Source organism: Miniopterus natalensis, chromosome 11 (assembly GCF_054644295.1).
Source record: "Miniopterus natalensis isolate mMinNat1 chromosome 11, mMinNat1.hap1, whole genome shotgun sequence".
In the NCBI taxonomy this organism is placed as follows: Eukaryota; Metazoa; Chordata; class Mammalia; order Chiroptera; family Miniopteridae; genus Miniopterus; species Miniopterus natalensis.
The window spans coordinates 77,212,587-77,233,058 of NC_142091.1; the positions used below are offsets into that span (position 1 = coordinate 77,212,587).

The 20,472-nt window shown below is 58.6% G+C and overlaps 1 long non-coding RNA gene across 3 annotated transcripts; it reads right to left on the reverse strand.

Moving 5' to 3' along the window:
• Window positions 1-3,269: 3,269 nt before the first annotated feature.
• On the reverse strand, window positions 3,270-20,190 carry LOC107539921 (uncharacterized). 3 transcript variants are annotated; one of them, XR_015715319.1, is made up of 4 exons: window positions 19,668-20,190; window positions 13,290-13,465; window positions 8,834-9,007; window positions 3,270-4,102 (listed from the first exon to the last, which is right to left on the reverse strand). It is a non-coding gene; the product is annotated as an uncharacterized LOC107539921 (long non-coding RNA). The 3 variants fall into 3 exon arrangements; XR_015715321.1 differs by having other exon boundaries at window positions 8,834-9,010; XR_015715320.1 differs by having other exon boundaries at window positions 13,290-13,491.
• Window positions 20,191-20,472: the final 282 nt, after the last annotated feature.

Sequence of the window (20,472 nt, forward strand, 5' to 3'; positions counted from 1 at the left end):
TAGTCACACCCCAGGCCTATTAAAGGTTCACCTTAAGCCAGCCCTGCCCGTTGTTTCTGCGCATCTAGGTTAACACACCTTTAAAATGGCTCTTTTCCAGACCCCTAGGAAGGGAAGCCACCCTCCAGAAATTTAGGACACAAGCTTGTTAACTATCCTGTAATCCAGTCACAGAGTTTTTCCTGGCTAGCTTTCTCCCACCTCCACACAATCTTCCTTGGTTCCCCCCTTAATTCCAAATGTGTGAAAAAAACTGCAAACTCACACTCTCCGGACCATCTGAGATCTTGCTTCCTGGCGATGTCCTCAGTTTTGGCTCAAATAAACTCTTATAAAAATTCTCTACAGGTCTGGACGTTTCTTACATTGGCAATGTCAACGCACCTAATAAGAGCGCTTTAAATACGTAAGGCAAAAATGAAGAGCACCGAAGGGAGAAATAGACAAGAGTGCAACTATGGTAAGAGAATTCAGCAACTCTCTGTTAATCATGGAGAGAAAATATGGTAGGAAGTCAGGAAGGCTATGAAGACTCGATCGATGCTATGGATCAAATTCACAAATGGGCTTTGATGGAGCACGCGACCCTACAACAGCAGAATTCACATTCTTTTCAAGTCCGTATGAAGCATTTACCTACATAGAGCATGTTCAGGGCTGTAACACAATTCTCAATAAATTTAAAAGGCTTCTAGTCATACAGATTCAGGCCACAATGGAATTAAATTACAAAATGAAAGAGAGAGCGATACCCAGAAAACCTGCAAACATATACTTGTGGTGGGCAGGCTGTTAAGATGGCCTTGTGACCTCGGTCCTCTGGGGTTCCTCCGGTGAATGCGAATAAGGTTACTAATCAGTTGACCTCAAGATAGGGAGCCTATGTGGTGGGCCTGGCCTAATCAGGGGATCTCTTTAGAAGCAGAGAAGTTGCTCCCGCTGGCAGAAGGAGAAGTCAGCGATTGGCAGCGTGGGACGAGGTTCTTGGTTACTGAGACAGAGGGGCCATGGAGCAAGAACCCAAGAGGGACCTGTAGGTGCTGAGAGGAACCCCACTCCAACAGCGGGCAAGAAAACACAGAGCTCATTCCCAGGACTGCAAGGCACTGAGTTCTGCCAGCAACAAGAGCGATCGAGGAGCCTGAGCTCCAGGGGAGAGTGCAGCCAGCTGCTACCTTGATTTCAGCCTCACCAAAGAACTGTGGATGCAAAAGGGGCCACGCGCTAAACCCGACACACTCAGGGGAGGCCTGCGTGGCGGGCGGGCCCTGCAAACACAGAGACCGAAAGTAACCACCCAGCATGGTGTGAACATAAAAATTCCTAACTAAGAGAGGGTCACGTCCTTGGCCTGCAGCCTCCCTGACAAAAGTCGATCTCTACCGTAGGCTAGGCTGTTTATGGTCCTTGTGCGTCTAAGATAACATGCGTTTGAAAGGTCAGAGGAATCCCCTTTTCCAGACCCCACCAGAGCAGGAGACCACGGGGCCCCTCACTGTTATCGCATCCCCGCACACCATCTCCATGTGCTATAATGTTCATTAACTTTCCTGCACCCACCAATGTCCAAGAAGTGTCTCTCAGGCTTACTCTTTACTCTCTGTCCAATCCCAGAGGTTCCCCTGCTTTGCTTCCTCCCCACCCCCTTCATCTACCACCCGTGGATTTAGGGTAACCCCCACCTGCATCTCCCCCTTTTGTTCTAATGTGCACCACAGCTGCAAAACCGCCGTTCTCGGGAGCGATTCCTCAGGCTGCTGAGAGTTTACCCTCCAGCCCCCAGCAGATGTAACCAGTCTGGCTCTAAGAAACGCATAAAAATCCTCTGTGGGTTTGGACGTTTCTTGCCTGGACAGAGCTGGGGCCGCGTCTTGCTGGGTCTGACCGGCACTGGGCGATACAAGTCGCTGTTGTTTAAGCAGCTGCACGGGTCCTTCTGCGATGGAAGACTCACGCGATACAGAAACAAAGTAACACAGAAGCAAAATACCACAGAAACAAAGTAACACAGAAACAAAATAGCAGAAACAAAATAACACACTTTACAATAGCATCTTGAAATGAATGAGAGTGAAAATGCAACATTAAAATTCCCTGGATCCCAGCCGGCGTGGCTCAGCGGTTGAGCATCGCAGCAACTTAGGATCCAGGAGATCAAGGTTCGATCCCCAGTCGGGGGCGTGCAGGAGGCAGCCGATCGATGAGTCTCTCATCATTGATGTTTCTTTCTCTCTCTCCCTCTCCCTTCCTCTCTCTGAAATCAATAGAGACCTTTTTTTTTTTTTTTAATTCCCTGAACGTACTACATTCGAGAACAAGAAGGTTCTCAAATCTGTTCCCTCGGCTTCCACCCTAGAAATTAGGAGAGAAAAACAAGTGAAGTCTAAACTGGTGGAAGAAAGGGGGTAAAAAATGCAAGAGGAGGAACCTATGAAATAGAAAACAGAAAATCAATGAAACCAAAGATTTTTTTTCTGAGCAGATAAAAAAAAGTCCAATGAAACCCTATCTAGTCAGATTGATTCAGGAAAAAAAGAGAGAAGACACACAGCATCACCACCAGGAGTGAGACCGTGGCGATCACAGCAAATCCCACAAAACAAAAGGGTGGTGAGAGGATTCACCGAACCAACTCTACGCCCGTGTCTCCAACCGCTCGGAGGACACGGACAGCCCGGCAAGCTCGCTGCGGGGCACCGACCAGCCGCACGGCCCCGCACCTCCCGGAGACGACGAGGGTGTGATTTAAAACCGTTCAAGAAACAAAATTCAACCACGTAAATGTGAAGATGCAATTGGCTCTATTAAGCGATTCATGAATCTGGCAGCATCCCCCCCCCCCACCCTGAATGAGGGGTTTATAGCCCAAAAGAGGGGCTTATAGACAGAGAAGCTGGCGGGTTATTTCGGGGAAGACACGTCCCCTCGAGCAAGGCCGGGGTCTTATCAGGCCAGGACCCGGCTGAGTGGTTTGAAGTTCCCCTCCCGGGAGAGGCTGCAGCTGCCCTGAGCAGGCTGTTGAACCCAGGTTTGGCATCCTGGGCTTCGATCGAGGGACACCTTGGCTGGCCTGCGGCTTTTGTTTTTAATAAAACCTCCCCTCGAAGAACATTCCAGGACCAGGTGTCTCCACTGGTGGATTCTACCCGGAAGCCGGAGAGAGGGCGACACCGCAGCCCGCCGGGCAAGGGCCGAAGGAAAGAAAACCACAGGCCTGAACGCAGGGCAGACGTTCCTGACAGAAGCTGAGCAAATCAGATTCCAGAGGATTTAGCCCGGGAACACCAGATCTTTATTTAAAAATATATATATATTTTTTTAATCCTCACTGGAGGGTATTTTTCCCATTGCTTCTTCAGAGAGAGTGGAAGGGAGGGAGGGGGAAGAGAGAAACATTGACGTGAGAGAGACACATCCACTGGTTGCCGCCTGCAGTCGCCTAGACCGGGGCCAGGGACGGAGCCTGCCACTGAGGTGCGTGCCCTTGACCGGGAATCGAGCCTGAGACCCTTCGGTCCACGGGCCGATGCTCTAACCACTGAGCAACACCGGCCAGGCCACCAGATCATTTTAACATCTGAAAATCACCGCATCTCATGCAGCACGTGAACAGGCTGGGGGGGGGGAAAGGGACCGCTGTCCTCAAAAGTGCAGAACAAGATTCTCACAAAATCCAAGCTCCCTTCCTGATACAAATTCCCCGAAGTCCTGGCCAGCGTGGCTCCGTTGGTTGGTGCGTCCCGGGCGCCAAAGGGTTGCAGGTTCAAGTCCCAGCCAGGGCACACGCCTAGGGTGCAGGTTGGATCCCCAGTCGAGGGGCGGACGGGAGGTCACCGGGCGATGTTTCTCTCTCCCATCGGTGTTTTCCTCTCTCTTTCTCTCCCTAAAATCTATTTTTAAAAATTTTTTTCAAAGGACCAAAACTCCCAGAAAACAGAACAAAAGGGAATTGCCACAACCTGCTAAGAGGCACCTGTGGAACCCGTCCGGCCGGCGCCCTCTGTCGTGGGGAGACCGGGGGCTGTGCTCCGACGCTCAGAAGGGGACGACGTCGCTCTCACCGCCCCGTCCATCGCCGCCCGGTAGGGTCCAGCCAGTGCAGCTAGAGAAAAAAAAATCAATAAAAATAAACTTAAAGAAAAAAGAAAAATGCATTCAGCTCTTACAGGGGATCAGACGTAACCACCTGCGCAGAATCCTACAAAATCAGAGACTGACCAGGCTACGTGAGCGGCACAGGTGTGGCACAGAAGGTGGACGCGCGGGGATTTCTACCCGCCAGGCCGAACGTTCGCAAGGGTCACCGGCTAAAGGGGCTCGTTTGCCCGCCCACCAAAGCCCCATCAATCCCGGACAGGCGTTTGCAGCCAAGAAGGTGAAGGCTTATTCGTAAGGAGATGGCACCAAACCCGGAGTGCCAGGCGAGCTCGAGCTCACAGACGTGGCTCCCGACGGTCGGGGCCAGGGCTGGGGTGCGTCCAGCCTGCGGGCTGTGCGCCACGTGGTCTGGCCCGGCCGAGGCCTCCCCCAAGAGCAGCAGTTCCAGCCATCACGTCGGGGTGAGATCAGTAAATGCTTGACCCAATACAGCTAATTTTTAAGTTGATAATTTTGTATGGCCCTCGAATGATGTTATAAACGTCCAAAGGGCCCTTGGCAGACAAAGGTGGCTGGGCGTGGGCTCTATAGGGGACAGTCACTCATCATGCTGGGGTCGGGGTCTCTCCTGACCGGTCTGGCCCTTGTCCATCGCGTCCATCGGCTGGTTTCCCAAGGGTGTGGGCAGTGGGATCATCGGGCTTTTCTGAGCCTGGAGCTGAAACACAGCCAAGGCCGAGATGTCATCCTGCTTTGCCTGAGACTCTGTCTCCAAGGTCAACAGACCTGAGGCTTTGTTCCCGAGATTATTTGATGTGACAGGAACCTCCTTGTCTTGAGGGCCTGATGATGACGGGAGTGGCCGAGCGAGGGAGGAGGGGACAGGTGAGTCAGGTGCCAGGCGAGGACAGAGCGACCGGAAGGTCAGGCTGAAGCAATGAAGTTTCTGCGAGTTACAGAAGCTGACTGCTTAAAATACCGCTCCCAAGAGAATCAAAATAGGAAATATTTAGGGATACGTTTGACAGGAGACGTCCAAGACCCGTACTCTGAAAACTAAAAAATATTACAAAGAGAAAGTAAAAAAACTAAACCCGGGAGGGACACGGTGCTTACGGACAGGAAAGCTCATCTCCACCGAGACGCCAGTTCCTCCCAGCTGACCTGCGGGTTCAACCCGATCGGGGCCAGACCCCCGAGAAATGTTTCGGAGACACTGAGAAGCCAACGCAAAGACGTACGTGAAAACGCGAAGGACGTGAGGTGGGCGAATCGGCCTAAAAGAAGGGGTCGCGCTGGACGACTTCCCCTGACCGCAGGGCTCCCCGCGAGCGGCAGGGAGGCCGCGGCCCAGCTACTGGCGGGAAGAGCCACGTGGGCAGGTGGACCGGGCGGAACAGGGCAGGGAAATGGGCCCCCACACGTGGTCCCCGGACTTCCAGCCTCATTACCCAGGCAACTCAGCGGGTTAATCGTCACTCCAGGACATTTTTTCCACTGCTTTTCGGAGACAGTGGAAGGGAGGGAGAGAGAAACATCGACGGGTTGCCTCCCGCACGAGCCCCGACTGGGCCTGGGAATCGAACCTGCCACCGAGGTGCCTGCCCTTTACCAGGAATCGAACCTGCGACCACGGAGCGAGCAACACCGGCCAGGCCGGGAGAGGACTTTTTCTCAGACAGAAGGTGCTGGGACAGGGCACAGCCATGAAAGGGAGCACCAGCCCTCCCCTCGATCGTGACCGAAAATTAACTGGAACACAGCACAGGCCTCGCAGAGAGATGAGGCCGAAACTTCCAGGGAAAAAGCACAGGTGGGGACCTCCCTCACCTCCCTTGGGTTTGGCAAAGATGTATTAAATACAGCATTTGGAAAAAAAAAAAAATCAATACATTCAACCTCATTAAAAATTTTTTAAACTCTTTGAAAGACACAGTCGGGAGAAAATACTTGCAAAACATACAGTCTTTGCAAAAAAATAAAAATTAAAAAAACCACAAAGAATTTATATCCAGATCACATACAGAACTCTCTCCACTCCATCATGAGATGAACAACCCAGCAGAGAGACAGGGAGCGCTGGCCGTGGCTCAGCTGGCTGCACTGGTGTCCTGTGCACCCAAAGGTGGCGGTTCCATCCCCGGCAGGGCTCGTGCTGGGTGGTCGGGCGGCCAAACAATGTTTCTCTCTCTCTCTCTCTAAAAAGAAAAAAAAAAAGCCAGGAAAAGGTCTGAAGGGACAGTCCACAGGTAAGCTGTGGAAATGGACCATAAGCAGGTAACACGTGACCAGGGAAAGGCAAATAACCCCCGGGGGCGACACCGCGCAGCATCCTTGGGGTGCCAGCAGCGAGGGCCGGGCACGTGGAGCCGGGCAGGCGGGGAGCACCGGCCTCCTCGGCTGCGGGGGTCGGAGCCGGACGCCCACAGTGCGGACGCCGCTTGGACACGTCCTTACAAACTGCCCACAGGCCTGCAGGGGAAGGTTCCAGCAGCCAGAACAGGAAACCCTGGAGCCCACCCAGGCGCACCCACTCCAGCGGGCAGGCGGGTGGAGGCGCGGGCGCAGGGGGTGCTGCCCGGCTGTAGGGAGGGGACGGCGGTGCTGGAGGGCGGATTAATGAGGGCGTCTCGGAGACGCCCACGTCCTAATCCCTGCGACTGTGACCGCGCTCCGTGACCAGCGGACCCGGGGCTTCAGGCGGATCTCGGTTGCTAGGCCGCCGACTTGGAAATAGGGAGATTATCCGGATTACCCAGCCGTGAAATCACAGGTGCCTGAGTGGGCGCGGGACCTGGCCTTGGAAGGGGAAAGAGCCACCAGCCTGGGAACACGGGGCCTCCACGGCCCAGGAAGGAACAGGGAGGCCGGCGGGCGGGGGAGCGCCGTCCCGCGACCAGGAGCCACCCAGGGACCGGGAGCCAGACTCGGGACCTCCAGGACTGGAAGGGAGCCTGTGTGTGTAGTTAAGCGCTGGGCACGGTGCCCCACGCAGACGCCGAGAGCGATGCTCAGATGCCAGCAGTGAGCTGGCGAAACCTCGAATAATTCCGCTGAGGGACAGTCGGGGGAATGAGCGCCTGCTGCTGGTTCCTCTGCAGGACAAGGGCGTGGTGATAACAGGTGGCCACGGCCTGCTTGTCCCCTTCCCCTCGGAGAGTGCACCCCCGCAGCCTCGGCCAGACTCGACAGTCCAGACGCCAGGGCCCGTCAGTCACACACACGCACAGAGGACAGAGAAGACTGTCGCAGGCAGACACCGGACGTCCCTGCAGAGGCTCAGCACCCAAGGCTCCCTGGGGTGTGCGGGGCCCATGGGGTCACATGGGACCTTGGGGCCCGGGGAGCCGAATGGAACTTGGTCCCATTTCCAAATGCGCGGGGAGTTTTCACAGGACAGGGAGAGGGTCACGGGCACCTCCACGAGCCCCGCGGGCTGTGAGGGAGGGCGTCTGGGGGCTCCGGGGGCAGAGGAGAGGGGACTGTGGGCCCGGGCGGGCCAGGGAGAGGGGCCGGGAAGCTGCGATGCCTGGGGGGACGGGAGAAAGCTGAACCTGCGTTCCCCGCGGAGGCAAGCAGGCGTCTGAGGCGGCCGGGGACAGACTCAAGGTCCCCATCAGAGAAATGCAGGTGCTCAGACCAGGAATCCAGGGGCTGTGTCTGGGGGTCGAGCGTGGGGCTGGGCGTGGGGCAGAGGGACCTGCCGGTGGAGGCTGAGTTGTGTCCCCCGAATCCCAGCGTTGGAGCCTGACACCAGCACCCCGGAATGTGACCGCCTGTGCAGGTGATTAAGCTAAAATGAGGTCACTAGAGTGGGTCCTAATTCAATATGACTCGTGTCCTCGTAAGAAGAAGAGACCGGGCCCTGGACACTGTGGCTCAGTTGGCTGAGTGTCGTCCGATGCCCGGAAAGATTGTGGGTTCAATTCTTGGTCCGGGCACATGCCTGGGTTGGGGGGCCAGTATGGAAGGCGGCCAATCGAGGTCTCCCTCTCCCTCTCTCTAAATCGATGAACATACCCTCGGGGGAGGTCAGGACACAGACACACCCAGGGGACGGCCCCGTGGGGACACCGGGAGAGACGGCCGCACACGCCCAGGAGAGAGGCCTCAGGAGGAGCCAGCCCTGCGACACCTGGATCCCGCCTCCAGGACAGGGACAGGGAGCGTCCATGTTTCAGGCCCCATCTGTGGACTTCAGGGGCCGCCCCGGACACTAACGCGCTGCTTTTCTGACAAACCCCTGAGAACGGTCAGCCTCCTCTCTCAGGTGGCATGAAAGCGGCAAATCAAGTCCAGCGTGTCCCTTGAGTCCGGGACGGGGGTCCTGTGGCCCTGGAGGCTGCGTCAGGGGCGGTGATGGTGGCAGGAGGGGGCAGTGCCCCAGCCTTTGTCCCCAGCCTCCAGGCGAGTGGCGAGGGCAGGAAAAGGGCCGGCAGGTTCCTCGCCGCCTGCCGCCTGCCCCCTGGGGCGGTAGGTGGGAGCGGGACCCCGGGGTTCGAATCCTGACTCTGCGCCCTGGCCAGTGTGGGTCAGTGGTTAGAGTGTCGGCCTGGTCAAGGGCACATACCCGGGTTGTAGGTTTTATCCCAGGCCCCGGGCGGGCGTGGGCGGGAGGAACTGGCTCTAAAAATCAACGGGAAAATATCCTCAGGTGAAGATTAACAAGAACAACAAAAACCCTGACTGTGCCGCTTCCTAGCCCCTCAGCCCATCCACGCCCCTGGCCTCTCACCTGTGACGTGGGTGGTGGCTCCGCCTCTCTCGAGGGCAGGCAGGTGGTGCCCCTCCTGAGGCTCTCCGGGCAGCGTTCCACTCCGCGTGGTAAACACCGGGGGAGCCACCGTCCTCGGCCTGCGACAGCAAGTCAGGGGTTCGCACATGAGAGGCCAGCAGGGCGCCTGGTGTCCTGCTGGAGGAGCCAGGAGGAGAGGTTTCAGGGACAGGACCTTCTCTTCTGAAACAGGAAAAGCCCGGGGCCGACTGGGACGGTCGGTCACCCTCACAAGCTCACCAGGATGGTCGGTCACCCTCACAAGGTCACCAGGATGGTCGGTCACCCTCACAAGGTCACCAGGATGGTCGGTCACCCTCACAAGAACATCATTCAACCCAGCACAAGGTCAAAGGGATCAGCGACCAGCAGGGTGGCACATGGGGGGTCAGGGAGCCCCATGTCCCAGGAGGGTGACGCTCTCTCGCTCTCCCACGGGGCTGAACTCCACTCGCCAGCGGGCAGGTCCCCAGAGCCGCCCTGGCCCCCCGGGGCTTTGGGACACCCGCTTCTTCCCATCCAGGGGGCTGTGGGGGGCTCAGTAGCACGAAGCTGGTGTCTCTGCAGCTGAGGACCTAGAAGGGAGGCTGCCTCCCCAGGATGGGGGTCCCGTAGGGGCAGGGAGCATAAAACCCAAGGCCAAAGCCAGCCTCACATGACAACCAGACACACAGGCAGTGGGCGCCTCCCGTCAAGGAAGGAAGTCGCTGGGAGCTGCTGACCACAGGACGGGCCCCATCACGTGCTTGGAGGTCAGCAGGGCCCGGGCCTGGCGGTCACTCGGGACGGAGCCTGGGGGACAGCGGCCTTTCCAGTCGCCCCACAGAAGAATAGAGCGGGTCCCGTCCCCGCACCGGGGCCCAGGGCGCCGGCCGTCTCCTCGGGGGCCTCCTCGGTCTGTCCCCTGCAGGGCCCTCTGGGAACACGGCTTGTGTGTGATGACCAGCCGCCCTCACCTGCGTCACTCAGGCCCCTCTCAGCGGCCTGGGCCACCACCCTTCTCTGTTCCCTCCCAGCTACACAAGGGGTGGCGGGTATGGCGGGCAGATGGGGGCTCCCTTGCCCCCGTCTCTGCTGAACCCGCCCCGTCAGCTAACCCCACTCTCTGCTCAGTCCAGGGCCTTCCCGCGGGTCACCTGTCCCTCGGCCTGGGTGCTGGTCCCTGGTGGTCAGGAGTTTTCCTTCCTCCTTGGGTCACAGTCCTGTACGTCCTGATGTGGCCCCTCCCTCAACTGCTCAAGTCACTGTCCCCTCAAGACTTACTGTATTTGTCACTGTCATTGCCCATAACCCCCCGCAGCCCATCCTTCCGGGGGGCAGGGGTGTGTATCTCTTCTGTTCATCAGTGTCCCCAGGGCCTGGCCCTCAGGAGGCATCATACCAGCACCTCATCTCCGACTGGGGTGGGACAGGACCCGATTCCTGCTCCGGGGACAAAACTCAGGCTGGAGACTCAGGGGATTGTTCATGGGACACAGGAGCCACCTGCCCCCACCCACTCTCCCTGCCCTTCTGAGTCACTGCTCCAAAGAGAAGGGGCATTGCAGCCCCAGGCCCATTTGCCCAGCTGCCTGGGAGGGGCTGGGTGCCACCGGGGGGGCCTAGCATCCTGAGAGCCGGCGGGCACTGACCACCAGCCACTGGCCCACCCCGGGAGGCCCTCCTGGCCGTGGGCAGAGGGGGGGCGGGGTGCAGGAAGGCCGATAAGGCCTGTTCCCATAAGGCCTGTTCTGGGAGCTGGAGCCACAGCCGCAGCCAAAGCAGAGCAGGTTCTCCCGGGAGTGGAGGGTGAGGCCTCCCCTGGGCTCCACCAGGACCCACCTCTGCACCCACTCCTGGGAGGTCGTGACTAGGTCACAGTGGCCCTGCCCTCTAGGGGACTGCCATGTGGCGCCCTCTTCCCTGTTGCTCTGCCCTGACATCTCTGGGTGGCAGAGGGGCACTGAGGCGAGAAGGCCCGGGTCCCGCAGAGCAGCGGGCCTGCTGCACGTCACGGAGAGAAGTCAGCTGTGGCCACGCCGGGCGAGGAGAGTGCAGGGGTTTGGGTGGAGCCCTTCACGCCATCAGCCACTAGCTGCTGAGGCACAAGTCACACCTTTGTTCTCTAGGACAATCGGAGGGCCCAGGAGCACTTAGGTGCAGCCAGGACATTGCTCAAATCCTGACACTCCAGAGCCTGCAGGAAAAACAAGCCGCCTGCCACCCGGCCCAGCAGACCAGGCGAGCCACCCAACCACACAGCCAGCCACCTGCCACCCACCCCAGCAGACCAGGCAGAGCGACCCAACCACACAGCCAGCCGGCCTGGCCAGCCCAGCCCACCCAGCCAGTCCCTGGGCCCAGCCCCGTGGCCTCTCCTCCCACAGCCCTACAAGCCTCCCCAAGTCCAGCCACCCACCCACCCCACCCCAGCCCCTCAACTCAGCCTCCCTGGGGTGTCTGTCCCCAGCCCCAGGCTCCATCATGGGCCACTCGGACGCTGGGGCTCCAGGATGCCTCCCCTTCCCCTCCTCTCCTCACCCTGCCCACCTGCCCTGGCTTTTCTGCAGGTTCCAGGCCAGGCTCTGGCCAGCTGACTCCCATCTCTATCCCTCCCCTGGCCTTGTCCTGACTTTACGCGGATGTCCAAGCTCCTCGGGGACACCTCTCTCCACAGTCCAGCCCACCGGCACCACACTCCCTCTAGGCCCTCAAAAGAAGTCCTGTCTTCACCCTAACGTTCTCTGTGTCAACAAAGGACAGTGTGGGGGTAGCACAGTGCCCCCCAAAAACATTCACGTTCTGATCCCCAAGCCTGTGACCATGTCACCTCATAGGGCAAAGGGGGCTTGGCAGGTTCAGCTGAGGACCTTGGGATACAGGACGACCCTGGATGACCAGGTGGGTCCCATGAAATCACAGGGGTCCCTGCGAGACGGAGGCAGGTGGGTGAGAGTCAGAGATGGGAGGCTGCTCTGCTGGCCCTGCGGATGGAGGAGGCGCCACGTGCCCAGGACATAGTTTCTCTAGGAGCTGGGAAGGCAGGGAGATGGACTCTGCTCTGGAGCCTCCGGAAGGACCAGCAGGCAACACCTTGGTTTAGCCTGTGAGGCGGGTTTCGGAGTTCTGGCCTCCAGGCCACGAGAGAACGACTTTGCCTTGTTTTCAGCCACCCTGTCTGTGGTCCTGGTCACGGTGGCCACAGGCCACTGCCAGGCAGCTCCTCTTTCCCAGTGACTCACTCCCGAGCCAGGAGGAGCAGACGGGGACCAGAGACGCCGCCCCTCCTCTTCCTCACCCCCCTGCGCCCTCCCTTCCTATCTGCTGTGGCTCCCTTTGTCCCAGCTGAAGGTCGTGACCCAAGTTCAGGTGCATCCCCTTCCCCCCGGAGGAACTGCTCCGGGCTACTGGTCACTCACAGGAGAGTGAGGCTCTGAGTTTGGGCCCCTGTCCTCTCCTTTCCACGTCTCTGCTGTAATTAAGGCCTCGCCCAGGGCCTGCACACCAGCCTCTCAGCCACCTGCACCCCACAGGCCTTCACCTGGCCTCCTCCCTGCACACCCTGACTGGTCACCACCACCCCACCCCACCCCCGCCTGGTGACCACCGATGCCTGGCTCACACCCCTCAGGGCACCTCTCCACGAAGCTCTTCCTGAACCTGCCTGTGTTAGTCAGGGTTCTCCAGAGAAACATCCATCCATTCATCCATCGATTCCCTCTATCTATCTATCTATCTATCTATCTATCTATCTATCTATCTATCTATCTACCTATCTATCGATCATCTATTTATCTATCTATCATCTATCTATCTATCTATCTATCTATCTATCTATCTATCTATCTATCTATCTACCTATCCATCTATCCATCCATCCACCCCATCCACCTGCCCATCCATCCATCCATCCATCCATCCATCCATCCATCCATCCATTCATCCATCCATCCACCTATCCATCTATCTATCTATCTATCTACCTACCTACCTACCTACCTATCTATCCATCCACCTATCCATTTATCTATCTATCTATCTATCTATCTATCTATCTATCTATCTATCATCTATCTATCATCTATCTTACCTACCTACCTATCTATCCATCCACCTATCCATTTACCTATCCATCCATCCATCCATCCATCCATCTAACCATCTATCTACCCATCCACCCATCTGCAGGGGTGGGGACCTTCTGGCCCACAAAATCATTTGGTCTGGCCCTGCCAAGACCTCACCGAAGAGAAGCAGTTCCAGCCATCACATTAGGGTGAGTTAATTAAATGTCTGACCAAATAGAGCAGGCTAATTTTTAAGTTGATAATTTTGTACAGCCCACAGATGATGTCATAAACATCCAAATGGCCCTTGGCAGAAGAAAGGTTCCCCGCCTCTGATCTAGAGAGAGATTTATTTGAAGGGATTGGCTCACGTGACTGGGTCCTGCAGGCTGCAGCCCCCGGGATGCTGATGTTGCAGCTCAGTCAGAAGCCTCTGGCGGCTGAATTGCTGAATCCCTTCCTCCTCAGGGACTCGGTCTTTTCTCAAGGCTTCAGCTGAGTGGACGATGCCACCGCGGTCTGGAGGGAGGTCTGCTCCAGTCCAAGTCTGCTGATTGTAAATGTCAATCACATCTAACACAGAAACACACAGACAACGTCTGACCTAATAGCCAGGCACCAGGGCCTGGACAAGTTGACACCCAAGTGACCCCCACCAGCCTCCCCTTGTCTGCACTTGGCCCTGGGGCACCTCTGTCCCCCACCTGCAGAGCAGGGCGGCCTCGACCTCCCATCTCGGAGCCTGTCGCCGAGCAGCAGAGAACGCAGGCCACAGACGTCCATGCGCCCCCCGGAGCCCCAGCACCCCCCGCACCCCAGGCTTCAGGCCTGTCCCAAGAACTGCCCTTTTGGGGCCCATAGGAGGGGTTCTCTGGGTGCCTGGTTTGTCTCCCCAGTGAACTGGGGTGGGGGCAGCTATGCCCTCCTGAGCCCCCCACAGCCTGGCCAAGCGCACGTCTGCTCTAGGCAGACTGAAGGAAGCAATTGTCCCCTGTAGCACCTGGGCTCCTCCAGACACCCCAAAAGCACCAGGCCTGCCCACAGCTCCCTGCTGGTCTGCAATGGGCCCCTCATGAGGCACAGAACTGGGGGGTCGCTTATGGTTGGGGTGCAGGGAAGAAGCAAAGGTCCCCGCAGGAGGGCACACGGGCCGGGCTCCAGCCGCTATGGGCCCTGGAAACTGTTTCTCCCTGCTGGGCATAGAGCTGGACTCAGTTGCAGGGGGCAATGGTGAGGGTGGGAAGCCCTGAATGACCCTGCCCCGAGTGGGGGTCGGGGAGCAGAGGGGGTGCCTGACTCTGGTGGGGAGAACCAAAGGGCATGAGGCACCTTAGCCAAGCCAGGTCCCTGTCTTGCAGGACTCCCAGGATCCTGGACCAGCTGAGCCTGGCGTCGCGCCTCCCTGCTCCTTCCACCTGTGCCTGGCACCCCTCCCCCTGCTCTCACTGTGCCAGCCACTCACAGCCACACCCTCCCCCACCAGCTCAGGCCCCATCCAAGGCAGCTGACCCAAAGCTAATTCCCTCAGCGGCCTTCCTCACAGCAGAACTATTAGCCTGGGCCTGTGGCTGGGGCCCCAGGGATCTACACCCCCACTTCCTCCTGAGCGGCAGAGGGGCCTGGCTCCAAGGACCTGCAAGTGGGGTGACTCAGGCCCAATTGGAGGGCAGGGCAGGGAAAGCAGCCCAGCAGGCGTGACTCAGCACCTCTGCTGTTCCCCCACCCACCTCCTGGGAGGAAACCACTTCCCGCCCAACCCCAGAGCAGCACCCAGAGCAGCCCTGACCCCAGGCCTCCCTGCAGCCAGGCCCCCTGGGCACCCACAGACCCTTTCTTTCCTTGGGTCACTGGGAAACCACCTGCTCAGAGCTTGAGTAGATGGGCGTGGCTGTGCCCTGGGGGCTGCTGGGGGGTCTCGGGGCCTCCAGGTGAGACCCAGGCCCAGAGCAGCGGGACCGGGGCAGAGAAGAGACTACCTGCCAGTTAGGACCCATCCCTCCTCCCTCTGCACCTGAAGGGGTGGAGGCGACAGGAAAGAAGGCCCAGCCTGGCTGCAGCCCCAGCTCCAAGTCCCCAGGGTCCCCATGTCCTGTGCGCTGGCGGTTTGTCCACGCTCAAGGCCTCCGTTGCGTGAATCTGCACCAACGATTTGCTCTCTCTACAGTCGGGGGGCGGGGGCCTCTACAGGCTCCGGGGCCTTCTGTCCGGGGCTATTGTCAAGGTTGCTGCCAAATCTGTGCCTGGCCCGGTGGCCGGGACACTTCTGTTGTGTGAGTCCCTCCAAGAGGTGCCGCTGGCCTGGGACGGCTCGGGATCCGCTTTCGTGGACAGGGCCACACGGTGTCCCAAAGTGCTTGTGCCCACTGGCCGGCCAGCCAGCCCTGTTCCAGTCGCTCCGCGTCCGCGTTTCCAGCGTTTGCACTGCAGCCGCTCGGGCGGGTGTGTCGGCTGGGACGGCTGCCACCTGCTCCTTCCCAAGAACGCAGATAAACACCTTTCCACACCTCGATCTGCACCTGGGCTTCCCTTTCCCTTGCCCGTTTTTTTTTTTTTTTCCATTTTCTTTTTCTATTGGGTTGTCCATCTTTTTATGGGTTTGTGGTTCTTTTTAAATTTCAGATACTAGTTGCTTGTCACATATATAGGGTGCGCCCCAAAAACGTACACGTACTTTAACAGCTGGTGACTCAGTCAATTTTCACTGCTTTTCAGGTTTAACTGATTTGAACTAATGGGTGAAGCCAGAAGAAGCTCAAAGAAAATGTATCCTAAAGGGCCACTGGACTTTTTTTATGGGGACACATAAAACACAAAGTTTACGGTACAAAACCGGCAACGGTCGACGCACTGAGGGCGACAAATACCGTGCGAAACGGTTCCTGACGTCGGCGACTCCGCTGCTTCGCTTTAGCGGCAGGGCCCGGGCCGGACGGTCGTCGGTGTGAAACAGGCCTTGACAAAAATATATCATCCGTTTCTGTAGATGCTTTTAAACTCTGAAAATGAACTGCGGGTTCATAACACTGACTTTATAAGCACACAGAGTGCACACACAGCCCGCGTGAGGAATGGTTCCCGATCGCGCCGGCTGAGGCATGGGAGTCGGTAACGTCTACGGGCTTTGAGAAACCTATAGTGTCCTGTGTCCATCCTTCCAGCCTCATACAGAGCAGTTTCATTGCCCTAAAAATCCTCTGTGCTCCACCCGTCCACCCCTCCTGCCACCACAGCCACTGATCTCTCACTGTCCCCATCGTTTGTCCTTATAGTGCCCCAGGGTTGGAACCACAGCACGTGGCCTTTCCAGCAGCTTCTTCACCCAGGAATATGTAGCTAAGCTTCCTCCCCGACAGCTCGCTCCTCTTTACCGCTGAGTAATATTCCACTGTCCGGATGGGCCACAGTTTATTTATTCACCCCCTGAAGGGCATCCAGGTTGCTGCTGAGTCTTAGTGATTATGAATAAAGCTGCTGTAAACATGCACATGCAGCTTTTCGTGAGGACGGACGTTTCAGCTCCTTTGGGTAAACACCAAGGAGCACAAGCGCTGGATCCCACGGTGAGATATGTTTGCTTTTCTGGGAAACCACCAAACTGCCTTGCAAGGCGACCGCACCCCCCGCGCCCCCACCAGCGGTGAGAGAGGTTCCTGCGGCTCGCGTCCCCTGGGCACTGGGTGTCGTCACTATTTTGGATCTTGGCCATTCTGGTGGGTGTGCGGTGATGTCTCACTGTTGTCTTAATGCGCACTTCCCACAGGACACAGGTGGCTGTTCACGGCCTTATTTCCCTCTGCGCTTCCTTGTCTCTCACGTGTCTATTTAGGTCTTCGCCCATTTCTTAATTGGGTTTTTCACTTTCTTACGGTTGAGTTTTAAGATTTCTTTGCACATTTTGGAGACAAGTCCTTGTCAGGTGTGTGTCTCCCAGCCTGCGGCTTGTCTTTTCAACCTTTCTGTCATTGTCACAGGCACCTGGGTGTCTTTTGTGTGCTTCCCGTTTAAACAACAAATCTCTGTCAGTTCCATGATCACGAAGACGGTCTCCTTTGTCTTTCCTCCCCTCGAGGACGCCCCATCTGCATTTCTCTCTCTAGCCCCCCGGGACTGAGGGGGGGTGCACTGTGATGGAGGACCCAGCCGCTTCCGTCCACCTGCACCAGGTATCGAGACCACCCGCCCCCCCCCCCCACACACACTACACGTCAGCGAGACTCCTGCTCTGCTCAGCTGCCTTCCTGCCTATCCCTGCACCACCACCCCACCGCCCGCACCACTGGCTCTTTACAGGAGCCATGCTTACACCACACCCCCCACGTCACTGGGCTGCTCTCCTCAAGGTCAGATGACCAAATCCAATGGCCAGTGGGGAGCCCCACCTTCAGGGGACTGCTCCCCGGCGTCCTGTGTCACAGCGGCCACCCCACGAGCTGCCTTTGCTCGGCCTGCAGGGCTCCTCCCCTGGTCTCTGGTCCCCTGGCCCCCCGGCCACTCTCTAACCTTCTAAAGCTGGGAGGCCCCAGGCCTCTTCCAGTCTGCTCCAGCCCTTGGTTGCATCCAATCTCATCATTTAAATACCATTGACCATTGAGGACTCTCAAGCCTCTACCTGAGCTTGGATCTGTCCCCTCAACTCCCAACTCCAACAGCTGCTGCCTCTCAACAGCCACTGTACGTCCCCTGGGCCCCCCTGGGCATCATCTCAACAGGTCAACCCAGAACTGAGCTCCCGGCCTTCCTCCCGGGCCCTTCCTCCTGCATGCATCCATCTCAGCCAATGACAGGCCATTACTCCGGCTATTTTGGACAGACCCCTAGTGAGTACGGACCCCTCCATCACCCACCCTTTGTCCCATCCATCAGAAATCCTACTGGCCCTGCCTCAAAAGTGTGCCCCTAAACTGACTGCTCCTTGCCCCAGCCTGGTCCCAGCCCAGTCCAGGCGACAACGGCCTCCCAGGCCGATCCCGCTCTCTCCCTGTATCCAGCACAGCAGCTAGAGTGATGCTTCCCAGGCTCCTCCAGCTCATGCCTCTCAAGAGACAAATTGGGGTCCTTTGGGGCTCCTCTCTGACCTATGTCTGACCTCTTCTCTTCCCCCCTCTGCCCACGCTCTGCTCAGCTGACTACCCCCCTCCAGGAGGCCCCCATCTCCAGCCTCAAGCATTGATCCATCACCTCCCCAGTCTGCTCACATGAGGCCTCTCCCATTGCAACACCCGCCCTCCTTCCTGTCACCCTGTGTCCCTCCCCTGCCCTGGTTCCCCGAGCACTTGTGTTTCTCCAGAAGCCTGTGTGGCATCTATTTCCCGGTCTGGGTATGAACGCCACAAGGGAGGGAGTCCTGTGTGGGTCCCGTGATTTCCCAGCACCCAGGGCACGTGTTGGGTGTCGGACTATTAAGTGTGGGAGGGATGGGCCACCAGGCATCCGAGGGGAGGTCGAGAGGAGTGGCAATTAACCCCTGACTCACCAGGCAGGCAGTCCTCCCCACCTGGGCCTTGGCTGCCCCATCCCCCTGGAGTCCCTAGGCCCTGGTCCGCACCCATGAGGAGCCAGAGACCAGGAGTTGTGCCCTGGGTACCCCACCAGCTCAGACCTCTGGGCTGGCACCTGCCCAGCTGACTTGGGAGCCCTGTTCCCACCAGGCCTCCTTTGGGGCCCCTTGGCCAGTAGACAGCTGAGCGGGTCAGAGAGGCCCTGCAGTTCCATGCTGGGCCCACTGCCTTTGGCCCGAGGGGCACCTCTTTCTGGCCCTGTCCCACCTTTGGGAGGGCTGCCGGTACAGGGCCCTCTGGGACCCTCGGGCCAATCACACCATGAATGGCTCTGCTGGGGTTACTGACTTGGAGGGGCCTTTGGCCTGGGAAAGAGCAGAGACTCCCTAGGTGCCTGACCAAAGCCACGGGGCGTCTTGGGGAGCACAGGGCCCAGGCCAGAGCAGCTGCCCACGAAGGGGACGTGGGCTCTTTCCGGTGCTCAGTGGCAGAGGCCGGGCCCAGCCCCTACAGGCAGGTGCCATGGTGCGGCCCATCAGGGAGGGACCCTTGAGCCTGTGGGTCAGTACTTCTGGGACCTCGAGCACCCCTCTGTCCCACCCACATGTAACTGTTGAGCACCCACCACATGCAAGGCACTGCTCTGGGTGCTGAGGAATCCTGGGAACAACATGGAGAGAAGGTCCCACTCTGTGCTGAAAGGACTGACAGGTGGTTTTTGGGGGAAGGGGGCCTCTCCACCCTCTGGGACAGAGAGGTCCCTTGTCCCTTTTCAGCTGCTATTTTAGGGGAAAGCCCAAGAACCTCGGCCTGGCTCACAGCAGCCCCGGCCAGATACAACTGGCCACCTCTGCCCTCCCACCCCAGCTGTCCACATGGCCTCTCCTGCCCACACCCTCCGCTGACCTTGCTGCCATCACAAGCGGTCACTTTCCAGCACATTTCTCCACTTAATTCCCTTTTTTTTTTTTTTTTTTAAATCCTCACTGGAGTTTCCATTGCTTTTTAGATGGAGTGGAACGGGGTGGGGGGGAGAGAGGGAGAGAGGGAAGCATCGGTGTGAGAAACACATGGACTGGTTGCCTCCCGCACATGCCCCAGGTGCCCCGACCTGGGCCGGGGGGGAGGGGGAATGAGCATGCAACCCAGGTAGGTGCCCTTCCTGGAATCGCTCTCACCACTGAGCCAAACCAGCCAGGCTGATTCCCTTCCTCACACGACCTTTTAAAAGAACCTGTTGGCACTCCTTACCTCCTGAAGGTTAAGGCCAGTCCCTCCTCTGGCCGGGAATAGGGACTGAGGATGGAGGTGGCCCCTCCTCAGCCCCCGAACTCTGTTCCACACACCACACGTGGCAGGAAGGGGTGATGGGTGAGGTCCTGAAGGGCAGTGGTCACCATGGCCTCAGCAGAGCTGAGCACTGGCCGGAGCGGATGGGGGGGGCTCACTCCCCCAGCAAGTGGCTGGAGCTGGGAGACCTGATTCTTCATTTGAGTGGAGGCCTGGGGAGGACCCTGCGAGGGTGGGCTGGGGGTCCCAGAGGAAGGGGGGCCGAGGTGGGAGGGCCAGGCCATGCTAGCTCTGGACAGTGAGATGGACAGTGAGGAGCGGGACGCCTGGTGGGTTGGAGAGGGCGGCTGAGGGGGGCTGGAGATGCCCAGGGCAAAAGAGGAGCGGGAGGGGCAGGGTGCTCCGTGCAGGGCGCAGGTGGAGGTGCTGCAAGCACCCTGGAGACAGGAGAGCGCGGGGCCTCCTGGATGCACGGCCCGCGGGCCTGGGGAAGGAGCCTGGGCTGGGGGCGGCCAGGGGGGCGCAGGCCCGGGACCCCTTGGCTCAGGCCCGGTGGCTCTGTGCCCGCCCGGGTCCCCGCGATTCTAGGGGTGGGGGTCGCGCCCCAAGGGGGAGACAGGCCGGGGAACCCGGCTGCCGGCGCCTGCACTAGGCCCAGTGGGCGTGGCCTCGCTGGCCCCGCCCAGGCCCCGCCCCGCGCCGCCGGCCGCGGCGCACGTGACCCGCCCGGTTGCAAACAAGCGGGTCAGCTGACCCGGCCCGACTG